Genomic DNA, 25,582 nt, shown 5'->3' with positions numbered 1-25,582 from the left:
ACGGTAGCAATTCCCGCTACCCTCCACGTCAGCCCCCCCCCTCATGATACTGATTATTGTTGCAGACCCTGGGTACTCTGCCGTGCTAGCCACACATCGTCTGCCAAGGGTTCTCAAGCAGTTCCGCCCGTGTCAACCGCCGCCTATTCCACTCTGCTACATCTGCGGACGTTTTTCGGTAAATACTTATTTTTCAGTCACCATATCTGTCACCAGTCACACTGCAGGTTCGCTTCTATGTCATCCCACTATGTTCGTTGCCGGGTTTTCTTCATGTTTCACATATGTCATATCATGCTCTACCATGTGGCCTGTTCCGTGTCAGGCTTACGTATTATCTATTACCATCTGTTGCCCATGACGCCACGGGCTTACGTTTTTTCCCAGACCATATCTGTTGCCGGTCACGCTTCAGGCTTACGTATTATTTGCCGTCAGTGCCTGTTTCAGGGTTACGTTTCTAATATATCATATCTGTTGCCTGTTACTTTTCAGGCTGACGTTTCTAATATATCATGTCTGTTGCCTGTTACGTTTTCAGGCTCACGTTTTTCTTTTCTGTTGCCAGTTACGTTTCTGGCTTACATTTCTAATATATCATGTCTGTTGCCTGTTACGTTTTCAGGCTTACGTTTTTCTTTTCTGTTGCCAGTTACGTTTCTGGCTTACGTTTCTAATATATCATGTCTGTTGCCTGTCACGTTTCGGGCTTACGTTTTTTCCTTTTCTGTTGCCGGTTACGTTTCCGGCTTACGTTTCTAATATATCATGTCTGTTGCCTGTTATGTTTTCAGGCTTACGTTTTTATTTTCTGTTGCCAGTTACGTTTCCGGCTTACGTTTCTAAATATATCATGTTGCCTGTTACATTTCAGGCTTACGTTTCTCTTATGTATTTATTTCCAGTTACGCTTCAGGTTTACGTTTTTCATCCATTACCGGTTACAGGCCAGGTTCTCGCTGTTAATTACTATTCTTTGTCACTGTCACTTTTATTCCAGATTCGATCAATATTATTTTCTACGGTACGACCCCAGGTTTGGTGTTCTTTTCCATGTTTAAACCCGCTGTCGGTAGCCACGTCCTCGTAGCTCTTACGCCTTTTTCACGCCTTAGTCTGGTAAGGTCCTCCACAGTAGTACCCCCTTTTCACAGCTCTAGGCACTCGCCCGCCCTAGTTTCTCTCTTTACCACCATTCACGGCTCGGGTGTCGTCCTTCTATCATACGGGGCCTCCAGCTCAGCTATTAATTTTTGTTTATCACCTCGCAGCCACGATATGTCGCATATTTCCAACATCGAGGAAGCCCTATCCATCCCTGAGACACCCGCATCCGAGCGGCCCAGCTCCTTATCACTAAGGAGTTGGACAATCGCAAAGCTGATCGCGGAGCTCAACAGGAGAGGGATCCAACACCCCGCTTCCGCCCGGAAAGCAGAACTATTTAGGCTACTCTTGGCTGAACCAGCAGCCCCGGACTTGGAGCAAGTCTCCATGTCCACTTTGCAAGTGTCCCTGACACAATTACATGCCATGATGAACACCATTGCCTCCTCAGTCTCTGACGTGCAGTCCAGACTCCTGGCCGTTGAATCCCACCAGGGGCTGGCATCCGAGCGTGCCGCCTCACCGTTGCCTGTAGCCTCCACGGCAGGGCTCGTTCCCCCACCAGGTAGGGTCCTTTGCGCACCCGAGGTAGCTCCAGCCCACTTTATCCCCAGTAACATCAAGAAGGATATTTTAGAGGGCAAGGACGTCAATCTGGAGTCCATCCTGATAGCTACCCATGACACGGTAGAGAGCAAGACCATTGCTTGCGGCGACATGTCCATCGTCCTCAAAGCGAGGGATCCCCGCCTCAACAGGAAGCTAACCATTACGGAGTTTGTCCTCGCGTTTAGCTTATTCAGGGACGTCATCTGCTCCGTCCACCCTGAAAGGCGGGAAGAGTTGGATACATACCTTTACAGGGTCACGGACTTGGGCCACAAGTACGGTGGGCAGGCTTTTTATGATTACCATCGCTCTTTTTCAGCAAAAGCCGCCGCCTCTCTGGTCCAATTCCAGCACCTCACGAACTGGGTGGCCATGGACATGGAGCTTTTCTGCCGACATTTCGCGGGCCTCAGGGCCCCGGCATGTGCGTCATGCCAGTCCATCACTCACTCCACTGATTGGTGCCCCAACTCAGGTCCCTCCACATCCCAGGGCAGATCCCTTCGTAGTAGCTCCAGGTCCCTCCAACGACCTGGCTCAACCACGGACAAATTAGGCCGGCCAATAGTTTTCCTGGGCAATAGCCAGGTCTGTAATAATTTTAATCAGGAGGCTTGTTACTACAATAGGTGCAGGGCCCTTCACGTCTGCGCAGGCTGTTTCAGGGCTCACCCGCAGACGGCGTGTCCACAAAGAGCAAGGCCATCCTGACTAAGCGGGGTCAACGTGGTTCTGCTAGAATCCCTGTTGCGCGAACATCACAGCCCTCAATGGGTGCAGTTCTTGATTTCTGGGTTCACCATGGGGTTCCACACGGGTCTGGTAGCTCTCCCACAAGCTTCTTGGGAAGGGCCCAATTTGCTGTCCGCAGTCAGGGATCCCGAGCCGGTGGGGACTCTGATCAGGTCAGAATTGGAGAAGGGGTTTCTCATCGGCCCCTTTCCCTTCATACCATTTGACCTCTGGAGGATTAACCCCATTGGTATTGTGTCCAAGCAGTTCACAAATAAAAAACGTCTAATCTATGACTTGTCGGCACCTCATGGCTCCAGCACACCCAGCCTCAACTCCTTAGTGCCATCCGAGGAGTTCTCCATGAGTTACGCCACCATAGACGATGCCATCCAACTGATCCTCCAAGTAGGTCGAGGGGCTTGGTTGGCCAAGGCAGATATCGCCGACGCCTTTAAATTGCTGCCCATTCATCCACAGCTTTGGAGGTTCTATGGCATCAAGTGGCAAGACCAGTATTTCTTTGCCAATCGCCTGACGTTCGGGTCCAAGAGCAGTCCCTACCTGTTCGCTCAGGCATTGCATTAGATCCTGGTCAACCACTGCGATTGCCCTATGGTCATCCATTACTTGGATGACTTTCTTATCATTGAAAACCCAGACCGCCAGCCTTGTAAACTCCAGGCTCTGCTGCAGCTGTTCGGCCGACTCAATGTGCCGGTGGCAGCTTCAAAAACCGAAGGCCCTGCGTCGGTAATTACCTTCCTGGGCATAATCTTAGACACAGGGAGGATGGAGGCCAGGTTGCCAGCCGAGAAGTTGGCAAAAATCAAGGAGGCCATCTCAACAGCAGCAGGCAGCAGGACGTGCACCAAGGTCGAGTTGCAGTCCCTTCTAGGCATGCTCAACTTTGCCACCAAAGTCATGCCCCAGGGCAGGGCCTTCTTGTCCAGGCTCCTCCAGTTACTCCCCTCAGCCCCAGAGCAAGACAGCCTCATCACTTTAGACGCCCAAGCCATGGCCGACCTGGCCATGTGGGAGGTCTTCCTGGCTTCTTGGAACGGAGTCTCTTTGTTTGTTCCTCAGCTAGGGCCAGCTTCCACCTTGATTTTTTCGGATGCCGCCGCCTCCGGGGGGTTCGCGGCGATCTGTGGAAATCAATGGTTCGCGGGCCCCTGGCCACCCGAGGTTTATACAGCCAGAGGCGCTTTACAATCATCCCCGTTGCTGGAATTCTATCCAGTCATAGCGGCAGCCCAGGTGTGGGGCAGCCAGTGGGCCAACTCTTCCGTGGCGTTCGTCACTGACAACCAGACAGTGGTGGACAATATCACCAAGGGCAGGTCTCAGTCACCCCAGATAATGTCATTTGTCCGCAGGCTGGTCTGGCTCTCGCTGAAGTACAACTTCCATGTGGCATGCAGGCATATTCAGGGAATTCATAATGTGGCCGCAGACGCCTTGTCCCGCTTTAATTACAAAACTTTCTTTCAGGTCATGCCAGAGGCAGACCGTGTGGGGCTACCTCCTCCGATGTACCAATTTCTAGTGATGGATTAAACCTTTTCATTATTTCAGCAAAATCCTTGATGCAGAAGTCTTTATCTCATAACACTGCCAGGAATTACAGGACCGCCTGGAACACTTTCAACAGGTTCAGGGGCCTACATCCAAGACAAGACACTGACAAGACCACGTACATCACAGCTTTCATAGCCTTCTGTCATATTGATCTCAAGCTGTCCTTCAATACCATTAAATTGTATTTGGCCGGAGTCCAACATTTCTCCATGTTGGAAGACCCCGAAAGTAGGTCGGTTTTCCTATCCCAAGCAGTCAGGGCAACCCTTAGGGGTGTTCAGAAAAGTAGTCACGCAGCCATCCCGAGCAGGCAGCCCGTGTCTGGGGAATTATTTCGAAAACTCTCAACCTCCCTAGATGGTCTTCCTTTTGGGCTCCTTCCCAGCACAGTCATTAAGGCCGCCATGTACCTTAGCTTCTATGGGTTCTTAAGACCCGGCGAATTCACCCGCACTTCAGCTAGGTCCAAGGGTCTCACCAGGGGTCAGCTAGTCTGGCACCACGACCATTTCTCCCTACACCTCTTCACTTCCAAAACCTCGCAGGTGGGTCCACCAGTTGAGGTGAATTTCTTCCCATCTACCAACGCATGGTGCCCGGTCCAGGTACTCAAGAGTCTGCTGTCGGCTCTGGGGGACTCCGCCCCTGATCACCCATTGCTCCCGTTTCAGGCCTCAGCCCTCAGGGCCTCGCAATTCATCTCGCACGTCCGCACTCTGGCAATGGGCTTGGGTTTCGACCCCAAGGCCATTTCAGGGCACTCTTTCCGCATTGGAGCTGCATCCGCAGCTTCAAAACACAACGTCCCCGGTCACATCATCCGGAAAATGGGTCGCTGGCGCTCCTCATGCTTCACGCGCTACATACCTAACCCCCAGGCCGAGATATCCCAGGCATTCCATAGTTTGGTTTTGTAACTTGGTAACTTGGTACACTGCCAATAAAAAAATTTTCTCTCCCTACTTGTGTGTCTTTTTGCCCCCTTTTAGGCTTACCCACGGCATGGCTAAGGGCACCTCTCCAGCCATATTAGGTAGGCAGGGTGGTTTCCTCTGTCAGGTTCGGCACGTTCAGGGCACGAGCTCTCTGCCGTAGCCATGACCACAAATATATATATGCATATGTCTCAACCCTTCCTCAACAGTGGCCAACCCCTTTAACTATAACCTGAATTATTATTACACTCCAGAAATGCATACAAGCCCCTTAAACTCTTTTAGTGACAGTCCTGGGCATAAATAAATTATGGGAGAGATCTCTGTACTGACCGTTGATATATTTATGCATAGTTATTAGATCTCCCCTCAGTCGCCTTTTTTCTAAACCGAATAATCCTAATTTTGACATTTCTTCCAGGTACTGTAGTCCACCCATTCCAGTATGGCTGTCTTGTTTGCAGGAGCCCAGAATTGTACACAGTACTCCATGTGCAGTCTGATTAGTGATTTGTAAAGTGTCAGGACTATGTTTTCATCACTTGCATCTATGCCCCATTTGATGCACCTCATAGTCTTATTGGCCTTGGCAGCAGCTGCCTGACACTGGTTTCTAGTGACAGCGACCCAATATGAGTGTGTATCGTTAATGACCTTCCTCTGTTTTCTATCATTGAGCCAGTTACTTACCCACATACACCCATACAGTGTCCTGAAATACACTGCAAAGCATTACAAGTGTTATTATCATTAGTGATGAGCGGCAAGGGCAATATTCAAATTCGCGATATTTCAAATATTTTGTAGAATATTCATCATATATTCGCAAATTCGAAATTATATTCTTGATTGCGAAAATCGGGAATGTATTATTGGCATAATGCGCACAAAATACAGGCGTGGGTCACTTATGCTACATTTTTCAAGCTGGTATACGTTTCAAGATACTGGAGAAAATGGTTGGCACAGCAGAACATTAGAATAGCTTTTTATGCAGATAGAGTGCTTGAATATATTTGAGCTTGTTAATTTTCGGCAATTAATGATGCGCTTATTTTTTCGCAATACGTGCAACTTGTGACATCACATCACTTCGTCTGTAGCATTTATGTATGGACAGCAGAACCTATTACACTGCCTAACACCCTGCGCTGGAACCCATCAACTACACTGACTCTCCCCCCCAACTATCTGAATTATATATACAAGTTAACTGTCTAATGTAATACAACAAAGCACAGAGCACAGCAATGACACTGCTGTCTCTTTCATAACTGCAATAAACTTTAGAAAATAGCTGCTGGGAAGGTTCTTATATAGTAAGGGGTAGGCAACTTTTCTATTGGTTGCTAGTAGGGTTGAGCGAACCCGAACTGTAAAATTCGGGTTTGTACCGAACTTTAGGATTTTTGGACCCCAGACCCGAACATTTCCGTAAAAGTTCAGGTTGGGGTTTGGTGTTCAGCGCTTTCTTGGCGCATTTTGAAAGGCTGCACAGCAGCCAATCAACAAGCGTCATACTACTTGCCCCAAGAGGCCATCAAAGCTATGCCTACTAATAGCATGGCTGTGATTGGCCAGAGCAGTATGTGACCCAGGCTCTATATAAGCTTGAGTCACATAGCGCTGCACGTCACTCTGCAGTTACAAGTGTAGGGAGAGGATGCTGCTGGACTTGCGATTTCAGGGAGAGCATAGGACAGAATCTAACTCAGCGATCTACAGACAAATAGTTGTGTGGGTGCAAGGCACTATCGTTTTACCCTGCCATGAGCTCATTAACCAAAAAATACTGACCAGCACTGCATCTGAGCTTTTGAAACATTGCAAATCACAATTTTTGGGGGGCAAACTACAACATCTGGATTAGTCAGTGTGCAATTTATGGTAGAAATACACCCATCATTTTCTGGGGTTTGAAAAACACACTCGACAAAAAACACTATTTTCAGGCCTTGCAGCATCCGCACGTGTGCAATTACAGGCTTATATACTACTGTCAAATTCAGTTTTTGAATAAGCACTCACTTGGGCACAAAAAATTTAGTTGGCAGCCTTTGATGCAGATGTCATTGTGAGATACACCCTTAATACATTTGAATTACATTTAGAGATTTTAAATACAGCCATTTGGTGCACCAATATTGAATTCAGGCCTACACTGGTTCAGGCCCTGTGAGATACTCCCTCTACATACAAGGGTTTGATTTAGGCATTTGAAATACAGCCTTTTTGTGCAAAGATATATTTACTTCAGACCTACAGAGGTTCAGGCCCTGTGAGAAACCCCCCTACATACATGTAGTGTACGGGGACTGTCATGCCCGTCACTACAGAAGAGTCACTTGTGTGCTGTCGCCCCCCCTTATTTATGGGGAAGTTGGTATAAGTCATCTTTATAAACTGTAATGCTATGTATTTCCCTGTTACTGTGAAACTTGCATGTACAGGCCTGCTAGGGGTGTCATTCCAGCTCTTAGTCACTAGAGGGAGCTAGGGAGCCCTAGGTTATATAAGGCCCAGTCAGGGAAGAAGAAGTCAGTCTGGAGTTGGAGTCTAAAGTCAGTCTAGTCTAAAGTCAGTCTACAGCAGTTGGAGTTTAGACTATGTCAGAGTCAAGTCCAGGCCGGAAGCCTGCAGACCAGGAGAGGGTATTGCAGTCCCTGTAACCGGGTTCCAGATTCAAAAAGAGAAGGTTCCCCTCCTGAGTTCACCTATGCAGAAGCAGGAACACCTCAGTTAAAGAGCCTGAGGAAGCTGAGAGAGAGACAGAGGCAAAGTCAAGAAAAGCAAGAGGTACTCAAGACAACAGAGGAGGTACTTGATAAAGATAAAACCAAGGATATACGCCAGAGCTAGGGTATTGGACCTTGGAGAAGAGTTTCTATGTTCCAGGATCAGTCAGGAATAGAGTGCAAGCTGCCTGTACTGCAAGTCCTGTGTTTAACACTCTAAAGTCACCTTGCTATATACATATATATTGCCTGCATCAACTGTATTGAAAATCAACTGTCTGCAAAGGAACTGCGTTTCCGTTAATGTCCCTATATGATGACTACTAAAGTTTGAGTTCTGCTTTAACATCACGTGGTTCCTCAATTATTCCTGCTATCAGCAAACGGCGTGCCACCGTTTAATTGGCACTGGCGTCACGAACATTTCTCATCATCACCTGCCCTTGCAGAGAGTCAGCCGTCTCAGGTTAGTGTCAATTGCACTACAACACCCAGGAACATTTCTACACCTAACTTGAGTACGCTGCATACAGGGGTTTGAATTAGGCATTTGAAATACAGCCATTTGAAATACAGCCTTTTTGTGCAAAGATATATTTACTTCAGACCTACAGAGGTTCAGGCCCTGTGAGAAACCCCCCTACATACAGGGGTTTGAATTAGGCATTTGAAATACAGCCATTTGAAATACAGCCATTTTGTGCAAAGATATATTTACTTCAGGCCTACACTGGTTCAGACCGTGTGAGATACCCCCATACATACAGGGGTTTGAATTAGGCATTTGAAATACAGCCATTTGAAATACAGCCATTTTGTGCAAAGATATATTTACTTCAGGCCTACACTGGTTCAGACCGTGTGAGATACCCCCATACATACAGGGGTTTGAATCAGGCATTTGAAATACAGCCATTTGAAATACAGCCATTTTGGGCAAAGAAATATTTAGTTCAGGCCTACAGAGGTTCAGGCCCTCTGAGATACTACCTCTACTGACAGGGGTTTGAATTAGGCATTTGAAATACAGCCATTTGAAAAACAGCCTTTTTGTGCAAAGATATATTTACTTCAGGCCTACAGAGGTTCAGGCCCTGTGAGATACCACCTCTACATACAGGGGTTTGAATTAGGCATTTGAAATACAGCCATTTATTGCAAAGAAATCTTTCATTGAGGCCTAGTCTGGTTCAGGCCGTGTGAGATACACTCTTTACATACTGTCGTTCTATTCTACTATTAATTAAACACCCATTTAGGGCAAGATCCTAAATTCAAAAAATATGAGGAGAGCGTCAAATAAGGGTCGTGGTGCTACTGGTGGAGCTCCTGTTGCAGGGAGAGGACGTGGTCGATCTGTGCCAGCTACACGCATAAGTGAAACCCCTTCCTCAGGTGCGAGTAGGCGACAAAACCTGCAGCGGTATTTGGTCGGGCCTAATGCTGCTCTACGAATAGTGAGGCCTGAACAAGTACAGGCGATAGTAGATTGGGTTGCTGACAGTGGATCCAGTTCCTTTACATTGTCTCCCACCCAGTCTCCTGCTGAAAGACCACAGTTGGCAACTGCAGCCGATGTCCATCAGTCTTTTACCTCACCCCCTTGCAAATCAGCCAAGCAGTCTGAGCCCCAAGTCAAGCAGCAGTCTCTTCTGCTTTTTGATGACTCTGCTAGCAGGCTTTCCCAGGGCCATCCACCTAGCCCTGCCCCAGAAGGTGAAGAGATTGAGTGCACCGATGCCCAACCACTTATTTTTCAAGATGAGTACATGGGAGGACCATCGCAGCACGTCTCGAATGATGACGAAACACAGGTGCCAACTACTGGGGCTTTTGAAAGTGTGCAGACCGACAAGGAAGTCAGGGGTGAAGACTGGGTGGAAGATGATGTGGAGGACGATGAGGTCCTCGACCCCACATGGAATCAAGGTCATGCGAGTGACCGATGTAGTTCGGAGGAAGAGGCGGTGGTCGCACAGAGCCACCAGCACAGCAGAAGAGGGAGCAGGGTGAAAAACCGGAGCGGCCTTCCTCTAGACAGTACGCCTCCTACTGCCTACCGCAGCAAGGGACCGAGCACACCAAAGCCAGCTCCAAAGAGTTCCCTGGCGTGGCAGTTCTTCAGACAATGTGCTGACGACAAGACACGAGTGGTTTGCACGCTGTGCAATCAGAGCCTGAAGCGAGGCATAAACGTTCTCAACCTGAGCACAACCTGCATGACCAGGCATTTAAGTGCAAAGCACGAGCTGCAGTGGAGTAGACACCTCAAAAACCAAGAAAGGTCTCTGGCTCCTCCTGCTTCCTCTTCTGCTGCAGTCGCGGCCTCTTCATCAACCTCTGGAGTGACAGTGCTACCTGGCACCCCACAAACAGAGGATCTGCCAGCAACACCAACACCTGGGTCACCAAGCATCTCCACAATGTCACACGGAAGCATTCAGCTCTCCATATCCCAAACGCTGGAGAGGAAGAGGAAGTACCCTCCTACCCACCCGCGATCCCTAGCTTTGAATGCCAGCATTTCTAAATTACTTGCCTTTGAAATGCTGTCATTCCTTCTGGTGGAAACGGAGAGTTTTGAAGGTCTTATGGCCGTGGCTGTCCCACAGTACGTTGTGCCCAGCCGCCACTACTTTTCAAGGCGAGCCATCCCTTCCCTTCACAACCAAGTAGGGGACAAAATTAGGTGTGCACTGCGCAACGCCATCTGTGGCAAGGTGCACCTGACTACGGATACGTGGACCAGTAAGCACGGTCAGGGCCGTTATATCTCCATAACAGCACACTGGGTAAATGCAGTGACGGCTGGGCCTGAGGCGGATAGCAGTTTGGCGCATGACCTTCCACCACCGAGGATTGCAGGGCGCTTCAGTTTGCCTACTGTTGCTTCCTCCTCCTACTCTGCTTCATCATTCTCTACCAGCTCCTCATCCGGTCAGCGTAACACCTTAACCACCAACTTCAGCACAGCCAGGGGTAAACGACAGCAGGCAGTTTTAAAACTTATCTGTTTGGGGGACAAACCCCACACCGCGCAGGAGCTGTGGATGGGCCTTGAACAACAGACCGATGAGTGGTTTGTGCCAGTCAGCCTCAAGCCCAGCCTGGTGGTGTGTGATAATGGGCGAAATCTCGTAGCAGCTCTGGGACTAACCGGTTTGACGCACATCCCTTGCCTGGCACATGTGCTGAATTTGGTGGTGCAGAGATTCCTTAAAAATTACCCCGACATGTCAGAGCTGCTGCATAAAGTGCGGGCAGTCTGTGTGCGCTTTCGGCGTTCTCACCCTGCTGCTGCTCGCCTGTCAGCGCTGCAGCGCAACTTCGGCCTTCCCGCTCACCGCCTCATATGCGACGTGCCCACAAGGTGGAACTCTACCTTGCACATGCTGGCCAGACTGTGCGAGCAGCAGCAGGCGATAGTGGAGTTTCAGCTGCAGCACGCACGAGTGAGTCGCTCGTCGGAACAGCACCACTTCACCACCAATGACTGGGCCTCCATGCGAGACCTGTGTTCCTTGTTGCGCTGTTTCGAGTACTCCACCAACATGGCCAGTGACGATAACGCCATTCTCAGCGTTACTATCCCACTTCTTTGCCTCCTTGAAAAAACGCTCCTGGCGATGATGGAAGAGGATGTGGCACAGGAGGAGGAGGAGGAAGAGGGATCATTTCGTAGGGTTTCCGGCCAGTCATTCCCAAGTGGCTCCGAGGGTGGGTTCCTGCACCCACAAACCCAAGGTACACAATTGTCCAGCCAGGACACAGTTCTGGAGGAGGTGGAGGATGAGGAGGAGGAGATGGAGGAGGAGGAACCATGTTCACAGCAGGGTGGCACCCAGACCAGCTCATGGCCATCACTGGTGCGTGGATGGGGGGATACAGAGGACACAGACGATACACCTCCCACAGAGGACAGCTTTTCGTTGCCTCTGGGCGATTACATGCTGCAGTGTCTCCGCAACGACCGCCTAATGGACCAAATTCTAACTTGTGCTGATTACTGGGTGGCCACGCTGCTGGATCCCCATTACAAGGACAACGTACCATCCTTAATTCCCTCACTGGAGCGGGATCGTAAGATGCGCGAGTACAAGCGCACGCTGGTAGACACGCTGTAGGTGGCATTCCCACCTGACAGCAGGGGCACAGTGGAAGCACAAGGCAAAGGCAGAGGTCGCCAATGCAGCTGGGGCATCGCCAGCACCTCAGAAGGCAGGGTTAGCATGGCCGAAATGTGGAAAAGCTTTGTCAGCACGCCACAACAACCAGCACCACCAGCTGATATGGAACATCTTAGCAGGAGGCAGCATTTCACCAACATGGTGGAGCAGTATGTGTGCACACGCCTACACGTACTGAATGACGGGTCTGCCCCCTTCAACTTCTGGGTCTCCAAATTGGGCACATGGCCTGAGATTGCCCTTTACGCCTTGGAGGTGCTGGCCTGCCCTGCAGCCAGTGTATTATCTGAACTTGTGTTTAGCACGGCAGGGGGCGTCATCACAGACAAGCGCAGCCGCCTGTCCACAGCCAATGTAGACAAGCTCACGTTCATTAAAATGAACCAGGCATGGATCCCTCAGGACTTGTCCGTACCTTGTGCAGAATAGACATGTATACCGGCACTAAGCAGCCATTGTTATACTGCAGCGCAATTGCTCATGTTTTCATTTTGGATATTTTACACTCTTTTGGAGTGTACCTTAATTTTACAAAATTAAATTAAAACGAAAAACCTGTGTTGGCTATCTCGTCCTCCTCCACCGCCGCTTCCACCTACTCCGCTAGGTCCACCGCCTCCTCAAACTCCTACTCCATATGGAACTCCACCTCATAAATCAATATTTTTATTTTGTACGTGTTTTATTTTATATCTTTTCACTACTTTGTCATTTACTTTTTCGGATTAAATTAACCAATTTTGGTGTGTATAGTACCACTGCTATACCTAGTAGACCGGTAAAAAAAATATTATAATTGTCAGTTACATCACTACTTTGTCATTTACTTTTTCGGGTTAAATTAACCAATTTTTGGGTGTATAGTACCACTGCTATACCTAGTAGGCCGGTTAAAAAACAATTTTATTGTCATTTTTTTTTTTCAGGTGAAATTCACCAATTTTTGTGTGTATAGTACCACTGCTATACCTAGTGGAACGGTAAAAAAAATTAAAAAAAATTGTCAGTTACATTTTCTGGCGAAATAAACAATTTTTTGGGTGTATAGTACCTCTGCTACACCTAGTAGACCGAAAAAAAATAAAAAAAATTGTCAGTTATATATTCTGGTGAAATTCACCAATTTTTGAGTGTAATATACCCCTCCTCTACCTAGTTGACAGTTTAATAAATTTCATTCTTGGGTTGACATTATACAATTTTAGACGTGAATAAACACCTGCTATGCATAGGTGACAGGGAATAAAATGTAATAAATTGTTCAGTAATTAATGCGCACCACATCCTTACATTGAATGCTTAAACTTTGAAAAGTTGTCACACTTTTATGCTTTAATAATTTCTCCCATATTTCAACTCTAATTTTAAATTTGAAAAAATGGATCCTCCCTTGGATGTGGTCTCTCTTTCTCACGCTCCCTCTCTGGCCTGGAACCCTGATTCCCCGCCACCCGTGATCACCATGGTACGCGCATAAAAGAACATCGAAAGTTGATAGAGCAGATATCAAATTGGATCGTGAACATCACGGGGACGTGCGACATGGTGGGGCAGTAAGTGTGCACACGCCTACACGAACTAACTGACAGGGGTCAGCCTCTGCAACTTCTGGGTCTCCAAATTGGGCACATGGCCTGAGCTTACCCTTTACCCCTTGGAGGTGCTGGCCTGCCCTGCAGCCAGTGTATTGTCTGAAAGTGTGTTTGGCATGACTGGAGGTGGTTATCACAGGTTATATTTCCCAATGTTTTGAGATGTATCCTAATTTTAAAAATAAAATTTAAAACCAAAAAACAGTGTAGGCTACCTCCTCCTCCACCGCCGCTTCCACCTACACCGCCACATCCATCGCCTCCTCAACCTCCTACTCCATATGGACCTGGTCCTCCTAGATCAAGATTATTTATTTTTATTTTTACGTATTTTATGTTATTTAAACTCATTTCCCTATCCACATTTGTTTGCAGAGCATTTGCCATGCTCTTAATCAGATTATGACGCCATTTGCAGCCCTCTAGCCCTTTCCATGACATTTTTACAGCCATTTTAGTGCTCAAAAGTTTAAGTCCCCATTGACTTCAATGGGGTTCAGGTTCGGGGTCAAGTTCGAGTCCCGAACTCGAACTTTTTTTCGAAGTTCGGCCGAACCCGTCGAACCCAAACATCCAGGTGTCCGCTCAACTCTAGTTGCTAGGGATGTTACTAAGCTGTGACAAAGCCTTCTCATTGGCCCACAAGCAAGAAGGGAGGGATGATCACCTGATGTATACTGTGTTAAAAAACAAAAACGAATTTGTCATTAAGAATTTGTCATTACGAATATATAACTATATTCAGAATATTTGCAAATTCTCGAAGTGACGATATTCACGATAAAAATTAGTAATACGAATATTCACGCTCAACACTAATTATTATTGTATTTCATGTATTATCTGCATGTGCTACAAATCTTATAAGGTTGTATAGGGACTGGGACAGGGCTGGCTTCACCCTTGCTCTCTAGGAGGAAGATTCTGGAGTTAATGGCTGACTGCTGCGGAGTGATCAGCTCAAAACATCAAGGAGCAGATCCTGTAGGGAGATTCCATTCCCCTACAGACTACAATCAGTTCATGTGCCAGCCCTTAAAAGGGAGAATATCTATAGAAGGTTTAGCCATCAGAAAGGGATTGTGGACTTTGGCAAAGAAGGTAATTGCTGCTATTCGGGCTACAGCCTCCTCTGCATGTGGTGGAAACACTGTAAGCGATAATCTGCCAACCATTATATATATTGTGGCGAAACCAACCTCGCCACTGGGTTTTGGAGGGGCCTGGCTACCAGCCTCTTGCCCCAGGATTATGGGCCCTCTCATCAGCCCATGCAAAACTTAAACCCCATGGCGATTTGACTGTGTTTGTGGCATCTGAGCGCTCAGATCAAAGCCATATGGGGACATGTGGGGTTTTGAGATGTGTGACAGAACCATCTGTCTGTGTAATTGTATTGTATGTTATGTGAGGGTACCCAGTTAGCTCATTTTATTGTATTCATGTTGTCTGAGTGCCATTCACCTAATAATATGCACTCAGACTTGAGCTGTCTGGGAATGTGTTAAATGTCTATGTGTATTGTAAAGGGTGGGACATTGTATGTTTGAGTAAGTGATGTCTGTTCCATTGTCCCCACGTGTGTATTGGCCATTCCCCTTTGTCCTGAGAGATAATTGAAAAGCTCCTCGGGTGTCTCCAGGGCAGAGAGGAGGAAACCATGATGCATTGTGGGGATGTATGGTGTCTGTCTATCCTTCAGTGCTGCATATCTGTCCTGTGTCAGTCTTCATTCTGGTCCCCTAGGGGCGTGTCCACCAGATGGGGACCTGCATAAATACGGGCGGGTAGCCCTCAATAAAGTGTTCCTGTTTTACCCTTTATCATGTTGAGGCTGATGTTTGGGTAACTGATCGACACTGGGGGATTGCTATACGCTGAAGATTTGCTATACTCCCCTGGCTATAACTACTAGCTCTTTTAAGGGCTGTTCCTGCTCTCTGGATTTAGGAGAGGTACAACCCACTGGAGCATGGAGCCTTGTCGTAGGTCCAGGGTGGGTAGGAGACGGTGAGACCTCAACCAGGCTTCGGCGGTTCGTGGGGTCTGCAGTGCGTACGGTGTCTAGTGGAGTGCTTGGAGTCCTCGGAAAGCACTAGGAGCATCTATCAACGGAGGTACCCGGTCGGGGTGCTAGGCGTTCCGTTACATATATATATATATATATATTTATACAGTCAGGTCCATAAATATTGGAACATCGACACAATTGTAACATTTTTGGCTCTATACACCACCACATGGGATTTGAAATGAAACGAACAAGATGTGGTTTAACTCCAGACTATCAGCTTTAATTTGAGGATATTTACATCCAAATCAGGTGAACGGTGTAGGAATTTCAACAGTTTGCATATGTGCCTCCCACTTGTTAAGGAACCAAAAGTAATGGGACAATTGGCTTCTCAGCTGTTCCATGGCCAGGTGTGTGTTATTCACTCATTATCCCAATTACAATGAGCAGATAAAAGGTCCAGAGTTCATTTCAAGTGTGCTATTTGCATTTTGAATATGTTGCTGTCAACTCTCAAGATGAGAGCCAAAGAGTCACTATCAGTGAAGCAAGCCATCATTAGGCTGAAAAAACAAAACAAACCCATCAGAGAGATAGCAAAAACATTAGTCGTGGCCAAAACAACAGTTTGGAACATTCTTAAAAAGAAGGAACGCACCGGTGAGCTCAGCAACACCAAAAGACCAGGAAGACCACAGAAAACAACTGTGGTGGATGACCGAAGAATTCTTTCCATGGTGAAGAAAACACCCTTCACAACAGTTGGCCAGATCAAGAACACTCTCCAGGAGGTAGGTGTATGTGTGTCAAGGTCAACAATCAAGAGAAGACTACACCAGAGTGAATACAGAGGGTTCACCACAAGATGTAAACCATTGGTGAAACTCAAAAACAGGAAGGCCAGATTAGAGTTTGCCAAACGACATCTAAAAAAGCCTTCACAGTTCTGGAACAACATCCTATGGAAAGATGAGACCAAGATCAACTTGTACCAGAGTGATGGGAAAAGAAGAGTATGTAGAAGGAAAGGAAATGCTCATGATCCTAAGCATACCACCTCATCAGTGAAGCATGGTGGTGGTAGTGTCATGGCGTGGGCATGTATGGCTGCCAATGGAACTGGTTCTCTTGTATTTATTGATGATGTGACTGCTGACAAAAGCAGCAGGATGAATTCTGAAGTGTTTCGGGCAATATTATCTGCTCATATTCAGCCAAATGCTTCAGAACTCATTGGACGGCGCTTCACAGTGCAGATGGACAATGACCCAAAGCATGCTGCAAAAGCAACGAAAGAGTTTTTTAAGGGAAAGAAGTGGAATGTTATGCAATGGCCAAGTCAATCACCTGACCTGAATCTGATTGAGCATGCATTTCACTTGCTGAAGACAAAACTGAAGGGAAAATGCCCCAAGAACAAGCAGGAACTGAAGACATGTTAAAAAGGTACTGGGCACTCTCTTAATATAGGAACCTCCACCAATAGACCATCACTACAATTTGAGGGACAGGCCTCACTCACATTGGACACAGCAGGATTACAAAACACCGAGAACAGGGAGACACCAACACTATTCCAACCCACACAATCACAATGCACAAACCAGAAGGTATCACGAGGAAGTAAGGACAGAACAAGGAGAGGTACGAGGAAGAGAGCACTATCACAGGTAAAAGACACCAAAATAAATAATGATGCTATCATAAATTTAAGCTCCACTACACTAACAGAAATCCAAAGCCAACTGTTAAACAAAGGCCTCAAGATCGCACCAACTGAAAAATTAAACAAGTTTACAACTTTCATTGGGATAAAAAAAAATTATCAGACGTTTGTGTTTGAAGAAGTATTTTGCCAAAAAACCCGATAGGAAGGGAACAAGAAAGGAGAATAGAAAAAGAGAAATATACCCACACCAACCTAAAAAAACGTTCCAAAAAATATCCAAGAAACGAAATTAGCCAAGAAATGGCAACTTTTAGGGAAAATGTGGGCAATGATATACGCAAGATAAAAGACACCAACAGATATAAACGCCAAAATTTAACGAAAGGGGAAATTGGGATTTTAAAACAATTTCAAAAAGACAATAGTATTAATATTCGTCCTGCAGACAAAGGAGGGTCTATAGTTATACAAAGTGCAGAAAACTATGACTCTGAATGTCTCAGGCAATTATCAGACACCAATACTTATCAAAAACTTACGAAAGACCCCACAAGTGAATTTTTTGAGGAACTCGTTAATCTGTGTGAAGAAGGCAAAATGAAGGGCATTCTAAAAGAGGAAGAGTACAATTTTATTTTAAATAAACACCCGAGAATCCCAATTTTTTATTGTATACCAAAGATCCATAAGGATATGAAAAATCCTCCAGGACGCCCAATAGTGTCAGGGATAGACTCTTTAACATGTAATCTGTCCCAATACATTGACACACTTTTACAATCAAAAGTTAAGAAAATTCCCTCTTATACCAAGGATTCCGCAGAAATAATCAAAACTGTGGAAAACATGGCATTTCAAGAGGGCTGGTGGATGGGCTCCCTGGACGTGCATTCATTGTATACGATTATTAAACACGAACAAGGCAAGGAGGCAGTGAGAGTTCAATAAAAAAGAAGGAAGTCTAAAAGAGGAACAAATCGAGTTTTTAATTAGAGGGATAGATTTTATACTAACACATAATTATTTTTACTATGAAGGAAGTTTTTATCTGCAGACCCAGGGCACAGCGATGGGCACCAGGTTCGCCCCCAGTTATGCCAATCTTTTTATGGCATTTTGGGAAGATATGGCTATAGCCCCCCGGCTGGGGACGGACCTGGTGCTCTGGAAGAGATATATAGACGACGTGTTTTTTATTTGGAAATCGGGTAAAAGCAGTTTGGAAGATTTTTTCATCAATATTAATGTAAATGATTTTAACCTTAAATTCACCCACACTATCAGCCAAGAGGTTTTAGAATTTTTAGATTTAAAAATATATGTAGAAAACAGTTTTATCAAGAATTGTACATACATCAAACCCGCCACCAGGAATAGTTACATTCTATATAATAGTTGTCACCTTCCCAATTGGTTGATGAATATCCCACAGGGACAATTTCAACGAATTAAACGCAATTGCACCACGGAGGAACAATTTGAAAAGGAAGCAGCAACAATGGCAGAAGCATTTAAGGAAAAGGAATATCCAGAAAAATTAATTAAGGGATCCCTAGATAAAGTAAGAGGAATGCAAAGGAAGGATTTTTTTGAGAACAAAAAAATGGAAGATAAAGAATGTGCAAATGAACAAATTAGGATTTTGTTACCATTTAACAACGAATATAGAAAAATTCAGGGAATCATACGCAAACATTGGCACATATTAAAGAAAGAGAAAACTATAGGGTCCCTGATCCCATCAAAACCATGCATCACCTTTACTAAGGCCCCCAATTTGGCAAACTTGGTGGCACCGACTATAAAAAAAGATAAAAGAACAGAATCTTCCATACAAAATTGGATCCACATGGAGGGATTCTACAGGTGTGGGCAATGCAGTAACTGCAAAATAACAACATTCCCCCGTAAAACAGGAGAAGTAATTTCATTCGTTAATCAACATAAACATGTTATAAAGGACTTCTTATCCTGTAGTTCCGAAAATGTAATTTACATTATAGAATGCCCATGTGGGAAACAGTACGTCGGTAGGACAAAAAGAACTTTGAAAAAACGTGTCTCTGAACATGTAGCCAACATCAAAAAAGGATTGGAGACACATGCATTGTGTCCGGTCCTCCGCGGCGGACCTCCACCGGTCATTCAGTCTTATATCCAACTCAGCCCTTATGTATTCTGCGGATCCACAATTCCGCCCTTTCTCTATGAAAATACTATCACAGATTTATATAACAATAAAAACAAACAACCCGCCCTTACTCCATGAAAATATTTTATAAGATTGTAACGAATAATAGATGTAAAGAAAACTAAAAAATAATAAAAAAATAAAAAAAACTAATAAAAACAAGCGAATTGATATTTTAAAGCATTAAATAAATAATATATATATTTTTTTATCTACGTAGTTATATATATATATATATATATATATATATATATGTAATTTATTCGGTAAAAAGCAAGTTGGGGTGGAAATATATGATGACACAGTTTAGTAGGGATAATAAAGAGTTTGAATAAAAACCGCATGAATATCGCAGGACATATTGCGTTTAAGGTGTAAATAAAACGCTATGCAAAGTCGGACGGGTCACATCAGACTTGTGCAGATTTTTGAGCATGTGTAATATAAATTTAATATGTTATTTTATTAGCAGTGTGGTAATTATTGTTTTATAGAGGATGGATTAAAGAATATATATAAGAATAAATGATATATGGGGAACATAGATGAATTTTTTGGAAAAGTAGGTGTTTCTGAAATCCACACCAGGTCTTGAGAAAAGAAACCGACCCACACAGCAGATGATGGTTACTCAATTACCAAAGACTATATAAGGAAATTTAGAAGGGGGAAGCATTACCACTGAGGAAGGGGTAGCAATAGACCCCGAAACGCGTTTGGTACTAGGACCCCCCGATGGACTTGGACTCTTTGTGCTAAAGTACTGCTTGTATTGGAACTATTCCTGTCTTAAACCGCAGACCCGACGCGCACTCTTTGAGGACTGGCTGTAAGAGCTTATTACGCTCATCTGCTTAGCAAGTCCAGCGCGAAAAAGGAGGCTGTAAATTCATCCACGCGCCGGCTCTTACACTTACGGAGCGGCGCCGGAAAGACAGACAGGGGAACGTGATCATCACAAGAAATCCCTGAACTTCAAGTACCGATACAGCAGCGGAGCACAGTATTTCAGCGAAACAGTGAGTAATAGCGGGACGCCGCATAAACAAATCACTGCACCACTAGCTGTATTCCCATTTCGTTCCGTGGAGATCCCTTTGCAAGGAGTTCTATACCTTAAAGAACGATTTATATTATCTCCAAACCAAGGTTGGATGGACATTTTGTTTAAGGACTTTTTTCATCCTTCAAATACCCAGAGGCTATTATATTTTAATTAATTTTATCTTTTTACTGGTACCAAGAAGTTGAGGAACTTAGGCTACTTTCACACTTGCGTTAGGAGCGGATCCGTCTGGTATCTGCACAGACGGATCCGCTCCTATAATGCAAACGCTTGTATCCGTTCAGAACGGATCCGTTTGCATAACCATGAAAAAAAAAAAAAAAAAAAAAATTTTTTTTTTTTTTGTTTTTTTTTGTTCATGATAATGCAAACGGATCCGTTTTGAATTTACATTGAAAGTCAATAGGGGACGGATCCGTTTGAAAATTGAGCCATACTGTGTCATCTTCAAACGGATCCGTCCCTATTGACTTACATTGTAATTCTGGACGGATCCGTTTGCCTCCGCACGGCCAGGCGGACACCCGAACGCTGCAAGCTGCGTTCAGGTGTCCGCCTGCTGAGCGGAGCGGAGGCTGAACGGAGCCAGACTGATGCATTCTGAGCGGATCCGCATCCACTCAGAATGCATTAGGGCTGGACGGATCCGTTCGGGGCCGCTTGTGAGAGCCTTTAAACGGAACTCACAAGCGGAGCCCCGAACGCTAGTGTGAAAGTAGCCTTAGTTTTAATATCCGGATTGTATGTCATATTGTTTTAAGTATTAATATATGAATTAATTATGTGTTTTATTATTAATAAACTGTGAGGTTCCTATATTAAGAGAGTGCCCAGTACCTTTTTAACATTTTTACATTGCACTAAAGGAAGGGTGATTCCTTTTTACTGAGAGCACCTCTCCAGTTGTTAGCACCAATCCAGTGCGCCACTTCTCCTTATCTCAGGAACTGAATACAGTTGAAGTAGAGGCCTGGCAGAGCATCACCAGGGATGAAACACAGCGTTTGGTGATGTCTATGCGTTCCAGACTTCAGGCTGTAATTGACTGCAAAGGATTTGCAACCAAGTATTAAAAAGTGAAAGTTTGATTTATGATTATTATTATGTCCCATTACTTTTGGTCCCTTAACAAGTGGGAAGCACATATGCAAACTGTTGTAACTCCTACACCGTTCACCTGATTTGGATGTAAATACCCTGAAATTAAAGCTGACAGTCTGCAGTTAAAGCACATCTTGTTAGTTTCTTTTCAAATCCATTGTGGTGGTATATAGAGCCAAAAATGTTAGAATTGTGTTGATGTCCCAATATTTATGGACCTGACTGTGTATATATATATATATATATATATATATATATATATACAGAGAGAGAGAGAGAGAGAGAGAGAGAGATAAAGTGTATCCCTATAGGCCAGGAAAAGGAGAGATTGGCCAGTCTGACAGAGAGAGAGACGCTAGTCTCCATATGCAACCTTTGGGAACTACTTGAATCGACTGTAAAGACTGCATTTCATGTGACTAAGATCACCTGCTGACCGGCTTCAGTGAAGTGCTGTGGATTTGTTATACCAACACCGGTCTTATCATTATACCACACAAGATTTGTACCATAAGGTGCTGGAGTCACGACAACTGGGTCCCTACCTCGCACGTAAAACAGCAACATCAAGGGCACCTCAACCATCTTCGGGCAGGAGAACCCTAGAAACAGAGTATGCCCAGAATGGAAGAACCGTTGTACCCTTCATATGACTGCACACCAGCCCAGGGAGCTTCAGGAAACCGTACGACTACTGCACCCATTCGGACACCCAAAGTAAAATATGCCCCTGCAACCTGGTCACTGCACACATGTTCCCTCAGTCCAAGCATTTTCATCTCATGTATTAACTAGAGATGAGTGAAACACTCAAGATTTGTTTCCAGTTTGTGTTGCCGGATTTTTTGAAAAAGTACGGTGTGGAACCGAACTGGCTTGGGTCGAACTGAAGTTGCTCCAATTGCCCTAAAAATTCAAATATAACCCCCTCTAATCTCCTAGTGCTCAGATTTTTTTAGGAAAACTTGATATATCTGCGACGTCCAGGCCACAGGGTACATTGAGTGTTACGGTGGTGGTGTGCCGAATTGGGGTAGTAGTCGTACTCACTTTTCTGCAGCTCCCTGGGCCGGCGTGCAGTGGAAGGGAGGTCAGCACTAATTCCTCTGGTGCACTCTGTTGCAGCCTCTGGAACACCAGCCAGATGTTGGTTGAGGTTCCCTTGATGGTATAGGTGTTTAAGGTGCTTTGGTGGCTGGGCCCCTGTGTTTGTGACGCCAGCAACGTAAGGTGCAAATGTTGAGAGTAGTAGAAAGAATGAGGAGTCAGATGTAGTAGAAAATAGTTGAACATTTACTGAATCAATCGTCTCAGGGCAGTTCATAAATATATCAAAAGCAATAATCCAGATGTTGGCTTAACTGTAATTCCTTATAACAGGTCTGGCAATTGTCAGTTGAGGAGTTCTCACAAGACTTTATCTTTGATAGGCAGAATGATAATTCTTGCTTAAATAGTTTTGCACTAAATCCAATCTCTCGCACTCAGGTACTGAATATAATGATTTCCTACTTATGTTGAGCAATCCAATAAGGGCATTATCCCTCGTGGCAGGCAAACTCTCTGCTACATTATTTGATGCTCTCCTGAAATGTTCAGGTCCACTATGTCCCAGAAGGCATTTAGTGGAAAAGGATAATTCTGTGCACTGATCATCCAGTCGTGTCCAGGTACCTTTAAGTTCCTCTTGGTCACTGTGCTTGTGAAGTCCCTTGGCTAGACTCAGCTCTAATCTTCACTAGACTTGATTTATATTAGTACATAGACTCACTTGTCTGTGCTGGGCTGCTGTGAATATTTGGTCTGTCCTCTCCAGGCTTGATCAGGGCCCAGAGGAAAGAAAGGCAGCTACATATTGGACTGAGCCTGCTCTCCTCCATACAGTTCCTTCTCCTCTCTCAACTTGAACTTCAACCTCAACCAACTTTATTAGCAAACCCCTGGCTATATATAATATGTGGCACCAGCACCACCTAGGGGTGAATAGATGTAATGACAATGCCAGCCTGATATTAGGAAATACAATACATGTAAATACATTAAATATGACCGTTAGCAGCAAAAGTTTAAAGTGCCCACATATAGCACATAGTGGGACACTGCATATCTTATCCTTTATTTGTTGTTGTTTTTCCCTCCTACCCTCCCCCTCCCCAGTCCAGTGTTGATGTGGAAAGGGTATGGTATGGATATAGTGTCATGTGGCCGCAAAAGTAGTGTTGATCACGAATATTCGAATTGCAGATTTTTTTGCAAATATAGGTACTTCGAAAATTCACGAATAATTATAATATAGTGATATATTCATAATTTCGAATATTCAAGATTTTTTTATTGCGAATTTTCGTAATGCAAATTTTTATCGCAGATTTTTCAATTGCTGAGTACAAACATGATTCCTCCCTGCTTCTTGCTTGTGGGCTAATGACTCATTGGCCCACAAGCAAGAAACAGGGAGGAATCATGACTTTAAATGGGAAAAATGATGAATATTCTAGAAAACGAATATATAGCACTATATCGAATATATTAGTTTTTTTGAATATTCTAAAACAAGAATATATAGCAATATAGCAAATACTTGAAAAAAAAAAACGAATATAGAGCAATTTAGCTAATATAGTGGTATAATCTTCTTTGTCTAATAGTTGTAATTTTTTTCTCATCTGAAGTCCAGATTGTAAAAAAATTTCAACTATTGAAAAAAAAGATTATAGCACTATATTAGCTAAATTGCTCTATATTCGTTTTGTTTTATTTCGAATATTCGCTATATTGCTATATATTCTTGTTTTAGAATATTATGAATATTCGAAAAAACAAATATATTCATTTTTTTGAATATTCTTAACATTCTAAAACAAGAATATATATCAATATAGCAAATATATAAAAAAAAAAAGAATATAGAGCAATTTAGCTAATATAGTACTTTAATCTTCTTTGTCTCATCTGAAGTTCAGATTTGAAAAAAAAATTACAACTATTAAAAAGAAAGATTATAGCACTATATTAGCTAAATTGCTCTACATTAGTTTTTTTTTCGAATATTCGCTGTATTGCTATATATTCTTCTTTTAGAATATTACGAATATTTGAAAAAACTAATATATTCGATATAGTGCTATGACTCATTGGCCCACAAGCAAGAAGTAGGGAGGAATCATATTTTTGCTCGGCAATTGAAAAATTTGCGATAAAAATGTGCATTACAAAAATTTGCATATTACGCGATCATTACCTTGTTGATTTTTTTGAGTAAAAATATCTTAGAATATAACGAATATTCGCTGAATATTCTACAAGATATTCACGAAATATTGCGAATTCGAATATGACCCCTGCCGCTCATCACTATTCAAAAGTAGCAGCAGCAAAAGTGGCAAAGCAAGGAACATACAAGGCTGTCTATGGATAGTACCAGTAGTGCCGTGTTTACCCGAAAATAAGCCCTACCCCATTAATAAGCCCTAGCGCTATTTTGCAGGGTTTTTGGAGTAGGCTTAAAATATAAGCCCTACTCCAAAAATAAGCCCTAGATACAGACGTATTTTATTTTATATAAAGGGAAGGTGGGGGAAATGTGCAGGCTGCAGCAGCTCAGGAGCGCTCACTAATGGCTCCTGAGCTGCCATGAAACTGTGGGCGCGCAGCGCAGGCTTCAGTGAATTAGCCTTCAGTGAAGCCGACAGCCCGTGCATACATCGCGGCACTAAGCAGCACCTGACTGGCGGCTGGCGGCTTCACTAAATGCTAAATTATGCCGGCAGCCCGCGCTTCCCTTCACTTTCACGTTGGGTGGGCTGGCGGCTTCTCTGTATGCCCTGTACTGCCGCCAGCCCGCACGTTCTTACTTACATGAAGAAGGCAGCAGGAGGATCTCCTTCTCCTCTCTGCTGCCTGGAGGAGCTCCCTACATCTCTCCCATGCCGTATCTGCTCTCCCTGGTACCATAGATTGCTGCCTAGGTCCCTTGGGTAAGGACAGCTCAGGGGGAATATACAGTACCAGAATGAAAAATGTGTCGCAAATATGACTATAACTCCCCCCCCTCATCCATAGG

Source organism: Bufo bufo, chromosome 4, assembly GCF_905171765.1.
Source record: "Bufo bufo chromosome 4, aBufBuf1.1, whole genome shotgun sequence".
Lineage (NCBI taxonomy): Eukaryota > Metazoa > Chordata > Amphibia > Anura > Bufonidae > Bufo > Bufo bufo.
The sequence above is the reverse complement of the archived record's forward strand: the minus strand, read 5'-3'. Positions refer to the sequence as shown.